The sequence below is a fragment of the Pongo pygmaeus genome, chromosome 7, assembly GCF_028885625.2.
Source record: "Pongo pygmaeus isolate AG05252 chromosome 7, NHGRI_mPonPyg2-v2.0_pri, whole genome shotgun sequence".
Lineage (NCBI taxonomy): Eukaryota > Metazoa > Chordata > Mammalia > Primates > Hominidae > Pongo > Pongo pygmaeus.
This window is the reverse complement of record NC_072380.2, coordinates 34,987,427-35,008,626: the sequence shown is the minus strand read 5'-3', so window position 1 is coordinate 35,008,626 and position 21,200 is coordinate 34,987,427. Positions and strand designations below refer to the sequence as shown.

The 21,200-nt window shown below is 35.6% G+C and overlaps 1 long non-coding RNA gene across 1 annotated transcript in view; it reads right to left on the bottom strand.

Annotated features, from left to right (window-relative positions):
• Positions 1-21,200, bottom strand: part of LOC129042935 (uncharacterized) — a 93,073-nt gene that overhangs the window by 65,184 nt on the left and 6,689 nt on the right. The window contains exon 2 of the long non-coding RNA XR_008504238.2: positions 19,232-19,439. This is a non-coding gene — a long non-coding RNA (uncharacterized LOC129042935). The remainder of the gene's footprint in view (positions 1-19,231; positions 19,440-21,200) is intronic.

Here is a 21,200-nt window from a genome sequence, read left to right as displayed (position 1 = left end):
AATGCTAATTTTATAACAGGTCAAAATTTTAGGAATCAACTTTTTACAAAGATTCAAAATTAGCTTTTTTATTCTCTTATTCTTATATAAGCCAAATATTATTAAGAGTATTTCACACTGGACTTTCTCATTCATTTGCTTGCATTCTCTGTCTCTCTATGTGTATTTATATCATGTTTAGTAATTCCTCTTTGACTTTTTAGGTCCATTGGTACTTTAATTTTGGAATTTTATATTCATTACTTCCCTAGGTTTCTCCTGCTATAGATAACAATCTCTTTTCTTAGCTTTCTAAAACTTATTATTTCTAAACGGATCTTTTCTCATTTTTCCTACTCATCACTACACTTATAATTGCTTGTTTTCCATCTGTCTCCCTTCTTTCTTGCCTCTTGGGGCTTCTTAAAATCTCATCAGAAGCTCATCAATGAACCACACTATTAGGAATCAAAGTGGAGTGCTCATAGATAACTATTTACATCAAATAAAAGAAATATGGGAGATTATCAGGGCTTCTGGCTAATTCTGCTCTTTTCCAGGACAAATACCCATAAATCATATGCTAAGAAAGATGGTCTCATAGCTTCCCAGATACTAGGGACAGCTCTTAACAGAAAGGCAGGAAAGGGAAATTGAGAGGATAAGTTCCTCAGGTAAAGAAGTGCTTAGTGCATTGAGAACCATAAACTAGGGGGAATAGTATGAGCTAAGGCTATGGGGGAAGGTATCTTGCAGCCCATTTCAGACCCATTAGTACGATCCTGGAATCAAATTGAAGTATAACTGAAAGTTATTGAAATGGTTCAGATAGGACAATAGTATTATCCAATTCATTATATGTTCGAAGGATTTTTCTGAGCACTATGAGGATAATGGATGGAGAGGTATGGTAAGAATAGATGTTAGAAGGTGTATGGCCAAAGAAAGTTAAGGGTTGCTTCAGCAAGATGAGAGAAGAAAGTGTGAGTATTTTGTAGGCATTTGTAACACAGTCCAAAAACTTCTACAAATCAGAAAGCAAAAGTATGAGATTGGTGTTTCCAGTTATTTTTTTTTTTAAGGACTGCTATTTTGAAGAGAGAAATCCCTGGAAAAATAAGAAAGTTAAATTGGTTGTGATACAATTATGCCCTTTTAATATTAGTATTCCCCAAGGCTTAGTGTCCTGTAGTAATTCGGGGTGTAGGGATATACTACCTACCAGACTATTTTTTATTTTAATATATACTTTATCATATTATTATATATTATATATACAATATGTTATATTTTGTACTAACCACCAGGTTTTTTTTTTTTTGGAAGGACTACTAGTTTGAAGAGAGAAATCCCCAGAAAAATAAGAAAGTTACATTGGTTGTGATACAGTTATGCTCTTTTAATATTAATATTCCCCAAGACTTAGTGTCTTATAGTAATTTGGGATATACTATCCACCAGACTTCATCTGCATACTCTGTTCCAGGACCTTGCCACTTTACTAACTGCTGAGTTTATGTAATTTAGATTTGGTCACATAGTCTTGCTGTCATACTGTTTTGATCAAATTAAACTGTGATATAATATTAAATCATGATTGTAAGAAAGAGTTGTATTGAGTGTGCTTTACTGCTGGGTAGCTGTTTCCTGTGGATGGTTGAGCAGGTTGTGCATTGTACACCCATACGTAATGACCTTGCATCCACACTGATGATCTCTTTTTGTGGCAGTGAAGTCTCCACACCAGCCTCCATCTCTTTCTGCTGAAACTCCTCATGCTCCATTGCAAGTGCTTCTCTGCCTTCCACTGCATGTACTGTCCTTAGTTTAACTCACCCCATCTTGATTCTAACAATGCTTAATGAGCTTTCCCTCTTTACTACTGCAATTTTGTTCTCCTGGAAATATTGGTCTAAAGCATCCACTATAGGTTTTGAAATGAATCAAAGAGAAAAATGAGAATGCCCATCACAAAGCAGCCAGCATATGAGATGTGGGATGCATGCACGTAGCTGGATTAACACGCACTGCACCAGAAGGTAAATCATTTTCTCTGTCCATTCAGACAAGTCATTTGGTTCTTTACAGGTGCTCACTCATTTCTTATCACTTATGCTTAGTATGCCTCCTGCTATAGTTTGCCTTTTTTCTTTACTATCCTTCCATTGGACACAAACCATGGTTCTTCATGAAAATCAAAGACTACTATTTATTAAGGCCTTTCAGGTGGAATTGTTTCATTTCTTAGAACATTCCTATAAGGTACCAATTTATATCCCACTTGTGTCCTTCTTGGTTTTGTTTCCTTGTTTCTCCTGTCATTTGTTAGATCTTGATTAACTTAATAAAACATCAGTGAGAAAGGTTTAGACATATTTTTTTTCTCAGCTTCCTGACCTAGGATATTTCTGACTTATTTTCAAAGCCCTTTCTAGGTTGTTTTTAAAAGGTTTCCAAATTCAATATAATGCAATTAGCTGTTTCCCTGGTGTTATTTTTTAAAAGAATGGCAGGTATAAATCTTGAAGTCCATCACCATCAATGCTGTCATTTCTATCCATTTGTCTAATTGCTATTGACCATGGAAAAGTAGTTTTTGATTGAGGCACAATGTAAAGTAATATTGATTATAGTAAATGAACTTTTCTGCAGTTGCTGAATCAATTAGGGAAAAAATATCTAGAGTTGCTTCTAATGTAACGAAGTCCAATTTTCATGTCACTGACTAGTAGCCCTTGTTCCTTGCTTGGTTTAGGCCTAGATATTTAAAATAAATCCCTTCTTTTGTTTAATATCAAAATCCCATTGCTCTAAGCAGAAGGATAGTAAAAATAAGTCTGTACTTCTGCTGTTCAAATAGAACAGAAGGAAATGAGAACAAAACCAGATTTTACTTTTAATCCTTCAAATAAGAAGCTTTTCTGCATGCATTTTATATCAAAGCAATATACATTGTATTCTAGGTTAACAATCAAGAAATCCATATCAAGAAGATATCAGCAGTTTTCAGCTGCTATCACACAGGAAGGAGGCTCAGCTCTGATTTTTCTGAGATGACTGATAATGATAGCATTGTAGGTGGATGAAACACCTTTCACCCTGAAATGCTTTATAGAAATCACTCATGACAGCTGTGACTACTGATGCTTAGGCCTCTAGGGACTTATATGCAGTAACAGAAATGCCACATGGAGGGAAAATGGAGAGAGAAAAAAGAAAAGGCTACAGTACAGGTATAACCTTATGGCTAAAGACCCATTCAGGAGCAGGGAGGAACTCTTCAGGTATACAGTACTCTCAAGATCTGAAGATGGGGTCTGAAGGTTTACAACCTTGTGATCTGTTGTTTTAACGTAACTATTGACACTCATGCTAGCCTTTGATCTTGGGGCCTCAGTGTCTCTGGGGTGTAAAAGTTAGCAGGCCCAAATGTAATATTAGAATAGCTGTTATTCCATGTAATTTTTATTGAATTTTCATAGCAATCTCTGCTGTGTCATAAATGGGTTGGACTATTTCTGTGCATTTGGGTGCTCAATGTCTAGCAAATCTGTGTATCATTATTACCTAAAATTCATAGCTCACCTTTAATAAGGCATTGCAACTTACAATATTATATCATATGCTTTTTCATTTGCACCCCCACCTTTCATATGTGATAGGAAGGAACATTTTTGTAGTTGTTTTGTTTTTGTGTTATAGGAGATATTAAGGCTTTCCGAATTTAATAGACTCATACAAAACTACGAAGGCACGAACTGATTATCTAACACCAGATCCACTAATGTCTTCCTCTAGACAATATTACTAAATGATGACTGAAGTTCCATTTTTTTTACATTTGTCACGAAAATATTCCCTAATGAAATCTTCCACTCCTATGCCAATGATTCTGGAACTCCTAATCCACTAAATAGCCCTTCTCTGTGAATACACATTTTCTTGGCAACCTATATATCTATGACTGTAGTCACTTCATTTGTTTTAGAGTTTAGAGGCTGTTTTTAGAGTTAAAATTCACGTTGTATAATTTGAGTGATTCATACTGGTGTTCATGATCAGCTTTTTCTTATGCCAACATCAGCTAGGTATGCTTTTAGAAAAAAATACTGAGTATGTCTGTTTTATAGATTGCTCAATGAATTTCATTCCTCTGGTTCCCAGACTAAAAGGACTGAACATCTTCATTACAAAACTTGATTGCTACTAATTTATTATAAGACAATAATTAGTATAATTATATTATACTCCTGAATAAATCAACTACTCATCTCCCACCCTGCCTTCCTGCAAATATAATAACTTGCCATGGTTCTAATATGAGAGTGATCAAGACTTTTGCCAAGGTAATAAATAATGTAATCTTGAGTATATGCGGAAAAGGAATTGAAATGAAAATTTTCCACTCACCCCTTATATATGGCTCTATAGCATTCTTAAGAATGTTAAATCATGATTATAAGAAAGGGTTTTATTTAGTGTGCTTTACTTCTGGGGGGCTGCCTCCTGAGAATGATTGAGTAGGTTCTGCACTGTGCTCCCATATGTAACGACCTTGCATCCACACTGATGGCAATAATTATTTCATTCAAACATTAAGTGCTTATTTTGTCCCTTTTTCTAAAAGATAGGAACATCATTAAACCAGATGGCCTAGGTGTCTGCTTTCATAGAACAAATATTTCAGCATATGTGTGTGTAATGTGCATGTGTGTCAGAGGGATATAAATAAACAAACAAGAAAATATATCAGTTATTTATGTGATATAAATAAAATAAAATGGAATGATGTGTAAGTGATTCAAGGGCTCTTTTAGACTAAGCGGTCAGGAACTGTATTCCTGAAAATGTGACATTTAAGCTAAGATCTGAACAATAAGAAGTATACAACCAAGCAATGTTCTGGAAAGGAGTATTTTAGGTAGAAGAAACAGAAAGTCCCAAGGCTGTATGAAGAGAACATGTGTGGCTGGAGTTTAGTAAACAAAGGAAAAGTGATACTAGATAAAGTCATAGAAGTAAAGAGATAAAGAGCAGGTTGTGTAGTAACTAACTAACCAGAGTAAAGCATTAAGATTTTATTTTAAACTCCATATAAAGGGATAGGAGTGTTTTGAGCAGTGGAATGACATGATTTGACAGATGTTTTTTAAAAGATACTCTGGTTATAGAGTGTCAAATAGAGGATACCCAGCAGGGACACCAGTTAGTAGTTGCTTCTGTTTTCCAAGTGAGAAATAAGGATGGTGTGGTTGAGGATGCTCTTCATGGCTGTGGTCAGGATATATTTTGAAGGTACAGACAATAGAATACGCTAATATCCTACAAATAGGATAGATATTTTCTATGTAAGAAAGTAAGGCATTAAAACCACCCCTGTGTTTTTATCTTTTTATCTTTTTCTTCCTTTCTTTTTTTTTTTTGAGACAGAGTCTCGCTCTGTCACCCAGGCTGGAGTGCAATGGCACAATCACGGCTCACCACAACCTCCACCTCCTGGGTTCAAGCAATTCTCCTGCCTCAACCTCCCAAGTAGCTGGGATTACAGGCAAGTGACACCACGCCCGGCTAATTTTTGTATTTTTAGTAGAGGCGGGATTTCTCCATGTTGGCCAGTCTGAAACTCCTGACCTCAGATGATCCACCCGCCTCAGCCTCCCAAAGTGCTGAAATTACAGGCGTGAACCACTGCGCCCAGAATCCTGTGTTTTCATCTTAAGCACCTAAAAAAACTTTTTTGTCATTTACTGACATGGAAAAGTCCACTGTAGAAGCAGGTTTGTTGTGTTGAATGGGTAGAATAAAGAGTTATTTTCTAGATATACTAAGCTTAATATGCTGTTTTTAGATACATACTCAAGTGAGTTGCTGAGTAAGCTGTTTGATAAACATATTTGGGGCTCAAGGGGTGATTGAGGCTACAATTAAATTTTTTACAATATTTGATTAATATATGTTAAAAATTCAATGGAAACTTATTGAACATCTATTGAGGTCAGCCACTATACTAGTAATTAAAACACAGAAGCAGAAATATCTGTTCTTAGTCTGATTGTAGTAACAATAGAAAATCTGAACACAATATTTTGTGTTATGATATAGATATGTAAAGGATGCTATGGGTATCATGAAGTTTAGAAGAGGTCATGAGTGAACTGAGTCTTTAGAAAAAAGTGAGAGTTAGCCAGTTGAAGCAGGCAAGATAAAGATATTTTATGTGCAATCACATGGAGGTAAATTAGAGCTTAACTTTACCATGTGATTTTAGCATAGGTGACTTGTGGTAAGGCCTTGGACATTACACTGTTTAAATTTTCTTTTAAAGCTAATGGGAAGCAGGGAAGGATTACAATCAGATTTTGTAGAAAGAATTCTCTAAAAGCAGCTTGGAGAATAGATTAGAGGAGGATAGTACTGAAGACTGGTTAATCATTGCATTCATTTTCTGTTAATGGATGAGAAATAACTACTAATGCACAAGGGACTTAAACAAAACCCGTGTATTAGCTCATGGTTCTGCAAGTAAGAAACTGCAGTGGGTTTGGCTGGTGTATTAGTCTGTTTTCATGCTGCCAATAAAGATATACCCAAAACTGAGCAATTTACAAAAGAAAGAGGTTTAACTGGACTCACAGCTCCACATAGCTGGGGAGGCTTCACAATCATGGCGGAAGGCAAAGAGGAGCAAGTCACATCTTGCACGGATGGCAGCAGGCTAAAAAAGAACTTGTGCAGGGAAACTCCACCTTATAAAACCATCAGATCTCGTGAGACTATCATGAGAACAGCACAGGAAAGATCTGCCCCCATGATTCAATTACCTCCCACAACACATGAGAATTCAAGATAAGATTTGGGTGGGGACACTGACAAAACCGTATCAGCTGGATTCATTGTTTAAGGTCCCACAAAGTTGACAGCAAGGTTTGACTGGGACATACTTTTATCTGGAAACTCTGAGACCTATCCTAAGCTGCACCTCACTGAGGAGCATCATCAGAAGCTTAACACTGAGAAGGAAAAGCTATGTCACTAAAATAATGAGTCACGAAAAAATAGATAAGCAAACAACAATAATAAGCCCCAGGGGAGAGGCAATACCCAGAGTTGTCAAAATAATATATTTTAGGCAGGATGTGGTGGCTCACTCCTATAGTCTTAGCACTTTGGGAGGCCGAGGCAGGTGGATCACAGGTGGATCATTTGAGGTCAGGAGTTTGAGAACAGCCTCACCAACATGGTAAAACCCCATTTCTATTAAAAATACAAAAATTAGCCAGCCATGGTGGTGGGCACCTGTAATCTCAGCTACTCGGGAGGCTGAGGTGGGAGAATTGCTTCAACCCAGGAGGCGAAGGTTGCAGTGAGCCGAGATCCACCACTGCACTCCAGCCTGGGTAACAGAGCAAGGCTCCCTCAAAAAAAAAAAAAAAAAAAAACACACCCCCCAAAAAATACATGTATAGTCCAGTTTCCAAAAACAAAAAATTATGAGCTACACAAATATAAAAACATGACCCATATACTAGAACAAAAAAACAGCATGCAACAGAAACTGCCTATGAGAGTGACCAGAAATTGGATTTAAGAGAAAAAAGACAACAAAAGTAGCCATTATAAATACGTTTAAATAACTAAAGGAAACCATTATTGAAGAAGTAAAAGAAGATATAATAGGTGGGAGTAAAGTTGTATTAGGCTGAGGAAATGACTCCAGATGGCAACTTTAAAATCCACAAGAAGTAATGAAGATAATTAGAAATCTTAAATAAGAATGTGAACATTCTTATTTTTTTTCTTACTTTCTTTCCTCCTCTCAGCTTCTTTGAGACATAAAATTATACACAGTAATAATCATAACAATATATTGTTGGATCTTTACCATTATTAGATATAATGTGTGTAACAGTAATACCACAGAAATAAGAAAAATAAATATAAATATATAGGAATAATATTTATATGTCTTAATGGAAATAAGGTAGTGTAAACCTGAAGCTGGTTCTGATAAGTTATGATGTATGTGGGAAGCTGTAGAATAGGCACAAAGAAACTACTTAAAAAAAAAAGAGAGCAAATTACTAAAGAAATTTAGTGCCTTATTAGAAAATATTTGCTTAAGGAAAAGGAAAGCAATAGGGGGAAGAGGAACAAAATAGATACGAAAGACATGTAAAGCAATAATTAAAATGGCAGGTATAAATCAAATTATGTAAAAAATAACAAGTGTGAATGGATTAAACAATCCAATTAAAAGGCACAGTTCATCAGATTTGATTTAAAAAAACTATATACTATTTACAAGAGACACACTTTAGATTCAAAGATAAAAGTAAAAGTTTAGAAAAAATTTTATCATGCAAAAAGTAATTACAGATAGCTATAGTGACTATAGTAGTATAAATCAAAATAGACTTTAAAACAAAAAGTCACTAGAGATAAAAAGGGGACTTTTATAAGGATAAAAGGATAAATTGATCAGGAAGGTATAACAATTGAAAACATGCATGTATTGAAGAACAAATAATCAAAACACATAAAGAAAATGCCTTACCAAAGTGAAGGGAAAAAGGGGAAATTTACCATAATATTTAGAGATTTTAATACATTACTTTCATTAATGGATCGAAGAACTGGCCTAAATATCAACAAGGAAATTGAAGATTAAAACAACAACATAAATTTGTTACACTTAATGATGTCTTTAGAACACTCTACCCAATAAAATTCAGAAAAGGAAAAGGAAGAAAACAAAGAAAAAGCTCAATAAATTTAAAATAATAGTGATAATACAAAGTATGTTCTCCAATCACAACATAATGAAATTAGAAATCAATAACAGAAAAAGATTTGGGGAACTCACAAATATGTGCAAATTAAACAACAGACTCCTAAATAACCAATGGGTCAAAGAAAAAAGTCAAAAATGAAATCAAAATACTCTGAATGAAAATAAAGACACAACACATCAAAATGTGTAGAGTGCAACTAAATAGGTGCTTAGAGGTAAATTTACAGTTCTACATGCCTTTCCTAAGAAAGAGGAAAGATTTCAAATTAATAACCCAACCTTCAACTTCAAGACACTGGAAAAAGAGGAGCAAACAAACCCTACAGCAAGCAAAAAGAAGGAAATAATAAGAACTAACGTGGAAATGAAGTGAAGAATATTAAAAATAAAATAGATAAAATCAGTGAATTCACACTCTTGTTCTTTGAAGACACAAACAAAATGGACAAACCTTGAGAAGGGGGAGGTGGGGAGATAAAAAAATGTAAAAGTAATGGAATCATAAATTCATAAATGTAAGATGGGACGTTAACGCAAACTATACACAAATAAAAGGAATAATAAAGCAATATTTTGAACAACTGCATGCCAATAAATTAGATGACTTGGGTGAAATACACAAGTACCACAAAATAAACAAACTATTCAAAATGACTTTTGAAGAAGTAGACAATATAGAATATAGATGATACAGAATGTAGGATAGACTAAGAACAAGTAATCAAAAGCTGCCAACAAAGAAAAGCTCTGGACTTAGACGGCTTCACTCGTGAACATTTAAAGAATTAAAATCAATTCTTCACAAACTTTTCCAAGAATGTAAGAGGAGAAACACTTCTCAACTCATTCTATGAAGTCAGTATTACTCTGATACCAAAACCAGAGAAAAACAAACATCTAAAGAAAAAAAAAGCTACAGCCCACCATTGTTTATAAATATGAACACAAAAAATACTCAAGGAAATATAGTCAAACTAATTCCAGAAACATATAAAACAATTATTCACCCTGACAAAGTGGGATTTATCCCTGGAATGCAAAGTAGATTTAACATTCAAAAATCAATTAATGTAATACACTATAACAACAGAATAAAGAAGAGACATGACATGATCATCTTAATAGACATAATAATAAATTTAATAATATGTAATACAATTTTATGATCAAAACACTCAACATATTATAAATTAAAGGGAACTTCCTCAACCTGATAAAAGTCATCTAAGAAAAACTCATAGACAACATTATACTTAATGGTGAAAGACTGAATGCTTTCTCCCCAAAATCAGATGATATAATCTTGTATGCAGAAAAATCTTAAGGAATGCACCACAAATATATTAGAACTAATAAACAAGTTCATCAAGATTGCGGTGTACAAAATCAGTATGTGAAAATCAATTGTATATTTATACATATGCAATGAGCAATCTGGAAATGGAATTGAGAAAACAATACAATGAAATGCTTAGGGATAAATTTAATGAAAAAAGTGCAAACTTACTCTGAAAACTACGGAACATTTTTTAAAGAAATTAAAGAAGATCTAAATAAATAAAGAAAATATTCCATGTTCATGATGGAAAGACTCCATATTGTCAAAATAGAAGATTTCATATTGTCAAAATGGCAATACTTCTCATACTGATCTACTTATTCAATAAGATCTCTGTCAAAACAAGAGATATATAAAAATGTTCTAAATTTTATTGAATTAATGGTGATATAACTGTGAGTACACTAAAAAAATTGAATTATCCACTTTACATGGGTAAGTTGTATGGCATGTTAATTATATCTGAATAAAGCTATTAAAAATAAAATGAAAACTTAACAAAGAAGGGGGAAGAAGAGTTAACACTGATTCCCATAAATGTTTAGTTCTAATATTTAAAATTATACAGAAATTTACATTTAAAAAATAATAAACTGCAAAAAATAGCAAAACAGCAACAATTTGATTATGCTAGTCCTTCTCTTACAATGTTGCTTTGAACATGTCCACTATTTTGATAGTCTATTTTGAATGACCTCCAGGTTATCACACTGAAGAGATGGTGTCCCAAAGTGAATTTATGGCCCAGGATGGAGTGTTTCTCTCTCTTTCCTTGTCCTAGACAGTCTTCTTCTACAGATACAGTCAAATAGCTCAGTAAATCCTGGTTTCCTCTCTGAATGCTCACAGAACAGTCTTTCATTAGTGAGTGGAATGGGTATCAAACTCACTTTTAATAATTTCAACAATTTACCTTTTTCTACTCCTTGAAATTGCATTATCTCAATTTCATTATCTCCCAATCATAAAGTTGCATTTTCAAAGTTTCCTGCTCATATTTTAGGGATCTCAGTACTTTGAGCTCAGCTCCTTACTTCTCTTAGACTCCAATTTCCCCTTAACGATGTTTCTTATCTATCTATCTATCTATCTATCTATCTATCTATCTATCTATCTATCTGTCTGTCTATCTTGAAGCTTATCCTGTTTTAAAGCCAAAGAGGGGTTGACAAATTTGTCCAGATAGCTTTCATTCATTATCACTGTGTCTTCAATACCAAGCTAAAGGTCTGTTATCTTTTTCTTTAGAAAATGTCTTTCAAAACCTCTTTTTTTAAAGTTGAATTTAACTTTTATTTTACTTTATTCTATTTTATTTTATTTTTTGAGACAGGGTCTTGCTCTGTTGTCAGGCTGGAATGCAGTGGCTTGATCATAGCTCACAGCAGCCTCAAACTCCTGAGCTCAAGCTATCCTCCTGTTTCAGCCTCTTGAGTAGCTGGGACTATAGGTTTGTGCCTCTAGGACTGGCAAACTTTTTCAAAATTTTTAAATTTCTAATTTTGGTGGGTACACAGTAGGTGTAAATACTTACCGGGTATGTGAGATGTTTTGATAAAGGTATGTGATGTGAAATAATCAGATCATGGAGAACAGGGTATCCATCTCTCCAAGAATTCATCCTTTGTGTTACAAACAATTCAATTACTGGCTAATTATATTCTTTTTTGTAGAGACAAGGTCTTACTTTGTCACCTGGGCTGGTCTTGAACTCCTTTGCTCAAGCAATCCCCCTGCCTTGGTCTTCCAAAGTGCTGGAATTGCAGGCATGAGGCACTGCGCCCAGCATTAGCTTTTTTTTTTTAAAAAAAAAAATATTAATTCATGGGGTGCCCTTTCTATCATATACCATTTTATAATAATAAATTATTTCCAGCATATTATTTTGAAAACAGTATTTCTCCAAAAAGTTTCTGTGTGATTTCCTCCTTTTTTTGTGGTCTAATATCTGAATTTTATCAGACTAGCTTGTTTCACAACAAGTCATTGTTTTACTCATCTTTGACTATGTATTGAGTAATGAAAATACTAGCTGATACTTATTTAAAGTTTACTATGTGTCAGCTTCTTTCCATCAGTTCGATATGGATTATCATATTTAACCATTACAACAACCATATGCAGGAAGTATCCTCTTTAGATGAGGAAACCAAAGCACAGAGGATGCATAACTCGCTTAATCTTATCTGGCAGAAGAGTGGTGGAGTTAGAATTGAATTCTGAAAGTCTGACCTTAGAGATTGCTATCTTGATCATTATTATAGCTGTTGTCTCCCTTCAGCCCCATGACCTCTGTCCTTGGTTCCCGGGTGTCCCAGGAGTTTTGTGAGTTTTTTTTGCCTGCTTGATTTTTTTATACGTGCATGGGATCAAGTACCTTCTTTTCTTAGTATCCATTGCCCCAGATGACCTTTTGCATCTGCTCCATCCTCTTCACACAAGCTTACTCTAGGATATGTTAAAACAAATATAGATGAGGTTTAGAGGTAGAAAGATTTGGTGTGTATATGTTTTATACCACTTGTTTTGTTATGTAGGTGTCAGTTAAGTTTTGAAAGGTACGCCGAATACCGTGGGGAAGAATATTTCCAGTAAAAGGAGCAGCCCATGCAAAGGCATTGCTAGTGGTTTGGTAGGTAGGAGGACAGGGCACCTGAAGGGTGGGCCAAAGTGAGGCTGGAGAGGAGGAAGTAGAGGGGAGAAAGATCACGATAGGGTGGTAAGTTATGTGAAAGAGTTTATGATGTTGGCCGGGTGCGGTGGCTCACGGCTGTAATCCCAGCACTTTGGGAGGCTGAGGAAGGTGGATCACGAGGTCAAGAGATCAAGACCATCCTGGCCAACATGGTGAAATCCCGTCTCTACTAAAAATACAAAAGTTAGTTGGGTGTGGTGGCACGTGCCTGTAGTCCCAGCTGCTCGGGAGGCTGAGGCAAGAGAATCGCTTGAACCCGGGAAGCAGAGTTTGCAGTGAGCTGAGATTGTGCCACTGCACTCCAGCCTGGGGACAGAACAAGACTCTGTCTCAAAAAAAAAAAGAGTTTGTGATGTTATCTTTACGTTTTTGTCAGGGGAATAATCAAATCATATTAAAATTTTAGACTTCAAATTTAAAATCAAATAATAAAAACTATGCTACTTTAATTTTTGTGTAAAAAAGATATGCAGCCAATGTGACTAAATGTTACTATTGTTTATATTTGTTTGCTAGCAAAAATAACCATTTATAATTAAATATATGAATGAATATTACATATATTTTAATAGTTTATAATGAAGATAGTAATAATAATAATAAGCACCGCCATGGTGGAAGTGAGGGGGGAAAATTGTGAGTCTAAAGCAAGGAAGAGGCTAGAATAGAGAGAGATCTTGGTAATAAGAGGGAAAGGAAGCAAGGAAGGAGAGAAGGAGAGGAAGAGAGAGAAGGTAGGAGGAAGAAAGGAAAAAGGAAGAAATGAAAGAAGAAAGGAAGGAAGGAAAGAAAGAAGGAAAGAAGAAAAGAAAGAAGGGTGTTTAAAGAGAAAAATAAAATGAGATGTCAAATATTCAGATGAGTATGTATGGGTTAAAGGTCAAAGTTGGCATCTTTCTCATTTAGAATCTAAATTTTAGGTAGTAGCTAAAGATGTGGGAATATATGATATGGTCAAGGAAGACAGTGTAGAATAAGAGGAGGAAAGGGAGCACAGAGTGTCTAACTGTGGAAAATATCACATTTAAGCGGCAAGAAGAAGCAGACATGCTCAGCTTAGAGTATTTGAGAAGGGTTTTTGTTTGTTTGTTTTTTGTTGTTTGTTGTTTTTGCCATGACTGTATTGTTGACCTAATTGTGGGGGTGAAGACCTTTTACCTGTACCTTAAACTGTCCAGCCTCTTGGTGGTGAGCCAAAATGTGTTCTCTCAAGTATACCTGAGTTATGTGCTGTTTCCTTTCAACCTGGAAGCTGACCCAGATTGTGTCTGAAAGTGACCCTGCACTTGTTTATTGTCTGTTCTATATTACTCATCCCTGATCTTTAAGATATAATAAGTTTTATTGAAATAAGGTACGATTCCGGGATTCTTTTTTATTCATCATTCCAATATATTTGCCCATTTTCCTGCCCCCATTATAGTTACATTAAATAAAGTCTGAAGATATTTTTAGTTGATTACTGGGAAGAATTCATCTACTTGCTTCTATTTGCTTAGGGTTAGAACTTCTTGATTGCAATATGAAGATTGATAAAGTGACAAGCAACTTTGTCTACTACACTATATTGTTGTTGACTGCAGCAATATAAAAACTGAAATTAAAAACCATGCTCTTCACCTTCATTTGAGTCCTCCCAGTTATTCCAGACATAAATCAGGTAAGTGAACTTGGAGTGTCCTTGAGATTCTTTACTGGTGACCTTAGTATTGAGCATAAAGCTCAGTACTGCAGGAGCACTGCAGCCACATTGGTCTCTTTGTGGTTTAACTCACTTTGTATCTATTGTCAGCACGGCACAACTGCCAGGTTGTTTCATTCGTTAATTGTTCTATAAAGTTATTGTCACTATTGCTTTCTATAAACTTATTAATTGTTGAATGTATATAGACCATCTTTCAACAGTTAGTACAAGGTCTTCTTTAAGGGTGAAAGCATGTTTTATACTCCTCTTGAATGCTGCAGTTTTTGGCATATTGCCAAATACAGGCAAAGAACTTAATAAAACCTTTTGATTTATCAATTAATGTACTGACTACTTACTATCATTTTTATAAAACCATGGTAGGTAAAATAGAAATACTAATGATGCCTTTGCCTTTTATATGATTGTTGTGAGGATCAAATCAGGTATGAGAGGGGAAATTACTCCACTAATGTTATGTTATGAAGACCTATTAGGTCATTAACAGAAATTCAGCTGAAATTGTTCTTTATTTTATAGGATGTGCTTTTTTGCCTCCTGCTTTGGAATTTCATCAAAACAAAGAAAACAAACAAATCCTGAATATACACTGAATTGTTTGACTGTAGTTAGAGATTTTTAAAGTTTTGCTCCAGACCTTGACTGACTCCAATTCTAAAGACAACTGAGCAGGCTAGTTAGGAAATTCTTATGCAACTTACGAAATAGAGACCCCAAAGGGTTTTTTGGCATAATATAATATAATAGAATAGAAAAATACTTTTGATGTGTTGTTAGGGTTTAATCCCTTCCTCTTTGTCACCATTAAGGAAGAGAAATACTCCTCTAAGATCAAAGCGAAGATTTTGACCTGTATTTCCCAAACACTGTGCAGAGGTACTCCATACCATGTCATGGCACCTTCATTTCAATGACATATCTTTGTGAAGGTTAGTTTGTAGCAGGTTTGATAAAAAGCAAATATGGGATGAAAATTGGGGTGGAACAGGAAATGAAGATGGCTGTATGCAATTTGACTCTAAGGTTTGAGAAGTTGTGCAGTGCCTAACAGTGCTCACATGCCAACCCCAAATAGACTAGTGCCCCCTTATCCATAGGAAATACATTTCAAGACCCCCGATGGATGCCTGAAACCACGGACAGTACAAAACCATATACATACTGTGTTTTTTCCTATACATACATATCTCTAATAAAGTTTGATTTATAAGTTAGGCACAGTAAGAGATTAGAAACAGTAACTAATGATGTTAGAACAATTATAACAACATACTGTAATGCAAATTATGTGAATGTTTTCTCCTCTTTCTCTCAAAATACTGTAATGTTTTCAGATCACAGCTGATGGTGTTAACTGAAACTGCAGAAAGTGTAACTGTGGATAAGAGGTGACTACAGTTTTGGGGATAAGAATGAAATAAGAATATATTTTTATTTTATGTGTATTATATTTTCGGAGTGCTAATAAGTTGTTAAGACATAAATACTTGCTAAGGTGTTTGGATCTACTTTAATAAACTGAACTGTTAGGTCTTTATTTTTGCCCAAGTATGCTATAAAAAATTATTGAGACATTGTGAGCACTGAAGATCAAAAAAGTTTGGGAGCTACTCGCTTAGTGCAATGAAATATGTTTGATTTTTCCATAAGCCAAATATTCTATATCTGCTTAATTTTTATGTCAATTCCTTTACTCTCCTATGACAGTCTTAAGAGATTTTTTTTTTTGTATAATCTATCTAAATAAAATATATTTTTCTCATAGGGCACCCAGGAGAGGTTCTGATATATGAGTGTCACCTTTTGGATTAAGAAAGTCACTTCACCACTGTTGGCCTTGATCTCTCCACATCTGTGAAATAATAGTGTGGATTATTTGATATTCCCAGTCTCTTTCCAATCTAGAATTCCATAATACTATAAACTTAGAAGATTCTTAAAATATAATGAGAAGGCCATCAGATGGTGGAATCGAGAGAGTTCTCCACCCACTGTTAATTGAAGAGAGAATTCGTGTTCTGTCTGGAAGCAATGGCCTACCATTTTGACGTCTGATATGCTGCACTGATGTGGGCATTGTCCAAAGTAAAGGGTACCAGAGAAAGACCCTGGATAAACAGGTGTCAATGCTCATGGTACATGAGACAGGGATGTCTGAGCATTGTGGAGCAGACAATTCTTCAGACTTCATAATTTTTCTTGGGTCTTGGAGTTGGAGGAAGGATGGTGTAGAAGAGAATATACTACCATATTTTTGATAGCAATATACTTAGAACTCAGTCCTGTTCTTTCAAATGTCCTAAAACTCATGTCATATGTGTAAAGAAAAAGTTCACAACCATTTTCTTTTGCTCCTCTTCAGGGAGGTTGATAACATAGCTAAATTGTGAATGCAGGCAGAATCATCTCGTTGGATATTTATGGTGATATAAGGGTCCCTGACATAACTTTTCTAATATTGCAATAGCTGCTTTTATGTATAAATAACTCTTAATTACAGTTTAAGAATACTTTTATCATCCTGTTGATGCTCATTCAAGCAATATCAAATGCTTTTGCAGTAGATTTAAAAACAAAATCAAATCTCAGCCTATTTGCAGTTTACATTTTCCTTAGACCCATCACCCACTTTTTGCTCTTCTATGCTGTGAGTAGCGCTCTCATGCCGTCTGTGTATTGTCTTAATATCTGTCACTTCCTCAACACTTTTATACTTTTTGTCTTCATCTTTTGGTTCCTCTGATTTTTTTCTTTAGAAAGTAGTGTGTGAGTAGTGCTCTCATGCCTTCTGTGTATTGTCTTAATATCTGTCACTTCCTCAACACTTTTATCCTTTTTGTCTTCTTCTTCTTGGTTCCTCTGATTTTTTTTTAATTCACCATGCAGTTTCTCTCTGATGTTTTTCTCGCAGTACTTTTATAATCTGTAATGCATTTATTGTTCTTTGCAAAACCTTGTCGTTGCCATGTTCATTTGTTTTCCAATAATCTTTATTAGATCTTTTACTTTGTATTTTTTCAAGTCTTTTAAATCCCTTCTTATGCAAATTCTATTTTTTATTTAACTCGCTTAGCTTGCCTTGTCTCTGATCTTCCTTTGACAATTTTATTACAGTTTCTCTCATCATCTTTACACTTTTTTTATGTCTTTGAAATATGATCTTCCCACTTTCCTTTTACTGTTTCTATGATACCACTCCTATGTCCCCTCTCCCATTCTTGGCTTTATAATTTAAAATAATTCATTATCTTACCTCATCTTTTTGCCTCTCCCCCTTCCTTTGTTTGGAATTGGTCCTTTACAAAAGAATTGGTTACCAAGAATGGCTTTCTTAGTTGTTTAAAGGAGGACCAAACTGATATTGCCAAATACCTAAAGCTTTACAAAAATTGAGGTCTGAGAGATGACAAATTGAGGGTCAGAGTTGAAGGGAAGCTATATGACTTGAAAGAAGAGGTTTAACTCAGGCAAAATTATATCATTTTGTAGGTTATATGTGCCATATACATTTCCATAGTTTTCTAAATAAGCCCTCCAAAATACAGGTAATTTCTAGGTTCTTGGCATTTTTTAAATTTTTATCTTGCTCTGTCACTCTGGCTAAAGTGCAGAGGAGCAATGATACTTCACTGCAGCCTCAAACTCCTGGGCTCAACCTTCTGAGCAGCTGGATTACAGCCCAGCTAATGTTTTCTACTTTGTACAGATGAGGTCACTATGTTGCCCAGACTGGTAACTCTTGAGCTCAAGCCATCCTACCACCTCAGCCTTCCACCCTCCCACCTGAACCTCCCAAATATCTGAGATTACAAACACATGCCACAGAACCCAGCAGGTTCCTGGCATCTTTTATTTTCTCTCTCACCATTAGAAACTAAAGTCCAAATTTCTAAGTTAACATAAGGCCTATAATTAGAGTGAAGACAGTCTTTTCCAACCTCTGAGCTAACTTGGGATGGGGAAAAAATATAGTAGACAACTTGTTACGTTTCTTTTTTCCTTTTTTAAAATATTTACTTTTAAAGCTCGGCTGCTTCTTCAGAATGGGGTAAAATAAAAATAAAGCTGGGCCGGGCGTGGTGGCTCATGCCTGTAAATCCCAGCACTTTGGGAGGCCGAGGCGGGAGGATCATCTGAGGTCAGAAGTTGGCCACCAGCCTGGCCAACATGGTGAAACCCTGTCTTTACTAAAAATACAAAATTAGCCAGGCGTGGTGGCATATGCCTGTAATCCCAGCTACTCGGGAGGCTGAGGCAGGAGAATCGCTTGAACCCAGGAAGGGGATGTTGAAGTGAGCTGAGATTGCACCACTGCACTTCAGCCTGGGTGACAGAGCAACACTCCATCTCAAAAATAAATAAATAAATAAAACCAATTAATCCCGTCTTGCAACAGGATGGTCCCAGAAGAAGGCATAATTGTTTGATAGTAATTGATTAGTGAGTATTCTCCTAGTAAGGCATTGCCAGTGTCCTTGCTATTTTTAGGTACTAAATATCAATTTAGTATACTGCTCCCTAGGGTGAGAGGCTCAGCAGAGTGCTGGGCTCAGGAACTGATCCAGCTGCTATTGGATATGAGCATTGGGGAGAAAGGACAGCAAATCTTGGCTGCTGATAGTAAGACAGCTACTGCTGAGTCTTCCCTCAAAACAAATGGCACGTTAGGCAAAGCATCCTGTTATGAGTCTGATAACCTGAATCCCTGCCTGAGTTACCGACCTGGGGCTGTAGTGTGACACCTGTCATTTCTCTCTCTCCTTCTAAGTTTGCTCATGCAGAAGATGAATTGGTTGCACTCAGTGAAGTCTAAAAATTCCTTTCAGCTCCTTCTCCTTTGTCATAATGTTTCAAGTTCCAACATTAAACATTGATTTCTTCTGGTTTCTAAGGCTTTTAGGTTTTCAAGGATTGCCATTAAAATGAGAACCTGAGGGGAGAAATAACATATTAGAATGTTTTTAGCCCATATATTTGAAGAGGTTTTGACTGATCTCTTAAGCGGCAGGCCATTTGGGAATAAGGCATGGGTGATCCACCAGGACAAAGGGGACTAGGAGGATCAGGGAGGGACACAAATGGGGTGACAGAGAAGACAACAGACATAAAGAATAACTAAATGCTAGTTTCTTTTACATATATTTTATCAATTCCTGCAGAAAACCTGAGATTTAGTCATTACCATACCCATATTTCATATGGAAAACAACTTCAAAGACCAAACATGACACATGTACAGTTACTTGGAGAAGCAGAGATAGCATGGGAACCCAGGTTGTAGGATGCCAGGGTCTATGCCCATATTCTTCCCTCTGAAGCCAGCTACTTCTTGCTTATTGTTGTTTACAATGTTACCTAGAGTGAGTTCTGCAGAAATAAAGTACTTCGCCTAGATTATCACATTCAGTCTTCACCAGTGGATATCATTATTTTTTTCCAGCTTTCCGGAGGAAGACCCTGAAGTTTAAGAGTTTAGTAGTCTGAATAACAACACATAGCTCATATCTCAGGGACAGATATAATAGGTATATACATATACATGGAAAAAATGTTTTGGAACTTTTGACAAAGGCCTTAGCTCACACTGTCTTGAATCACTACTGCTGAAAAAAAAAAAAAAAACAAACCTTTTCTTTCCCTCTATCTCTTTGGCTTTTCTATCATATTCTCATTTCTAATAATCTAAAGTTTTAAGAAATCGATCCCCTTTCCCATCTTTATTTTTTATCAGAAAACTATTTCCTGTGGGCCTCTTTCAATTCAAACTGCCTCAGTCTTGGATCTGAAAGTCAGGTTATACAATCTGGTTTATTGTTTTTAATCAATTCAAAATTTTAAGAGGCATTTTTTCAGGTGTCAGATGTCATAATTAATTTCCACAAATACTTGTTGTTGAATAGCTAAGCCATTTCTGTAGTCAAATTTTATAAAGTTTGTCTTCTTTCAATATTACTAGATGATATTGCACAAATTATGTCATTTCTCTAAGACCAATTTTCTTAACTATAAAAGAAAGGAGTTGTACCAGATCGTCTGTAAGAGGCCTTGAAGCTCCCAAATGGTGTGCTTCTTACCATGCCAAAGCCTTCACTAATTTATTTGAAAACCATTGAGAACATAGTGTGCCAAGTACTACATAAGGCATTGTAAATATGATCATTAGGTAGCCCTGTGTCAAGAAGGTGAGAACCTGCTGCAGAGCTCACTGTAGTAGAATTACAACATTGATTTATGTTTGTGGGCTGCTTACGTATATTTAACACACCTTTTCTATGTAGTTTCCCTTGTGTCTCACACTATCCACCCCGTAACAACATGCATTTCTACTCTTCTTCCTTACCACCATCAATGGGTCCATTCTCAATCTGCCCAGATTTCAGGCTTCCCCAGCTTTCTCTTCCATACATAAAAATCATAGATAGAGGTAGAGTTAATAACAAATTGAGTAGATGCCTGATTTCCTGATAGGGCTTAAAGGGATTTTCTGCTTGTAGATATCTCTATCTCTGTATCTATCTATCTATCTATCTATCTATCATCTCTCTATATATCAGGCTGAAGTGTAATGATGCAATCATAGCTCACTGCAGCCTTGATTTCCTGGGCTCAAGTGATCCTCCCACCTCAACCATAGCTAGGACTACAGGTACACACCACCACACCTGGCTAATTTTTAAAATTTTTTGTAGAG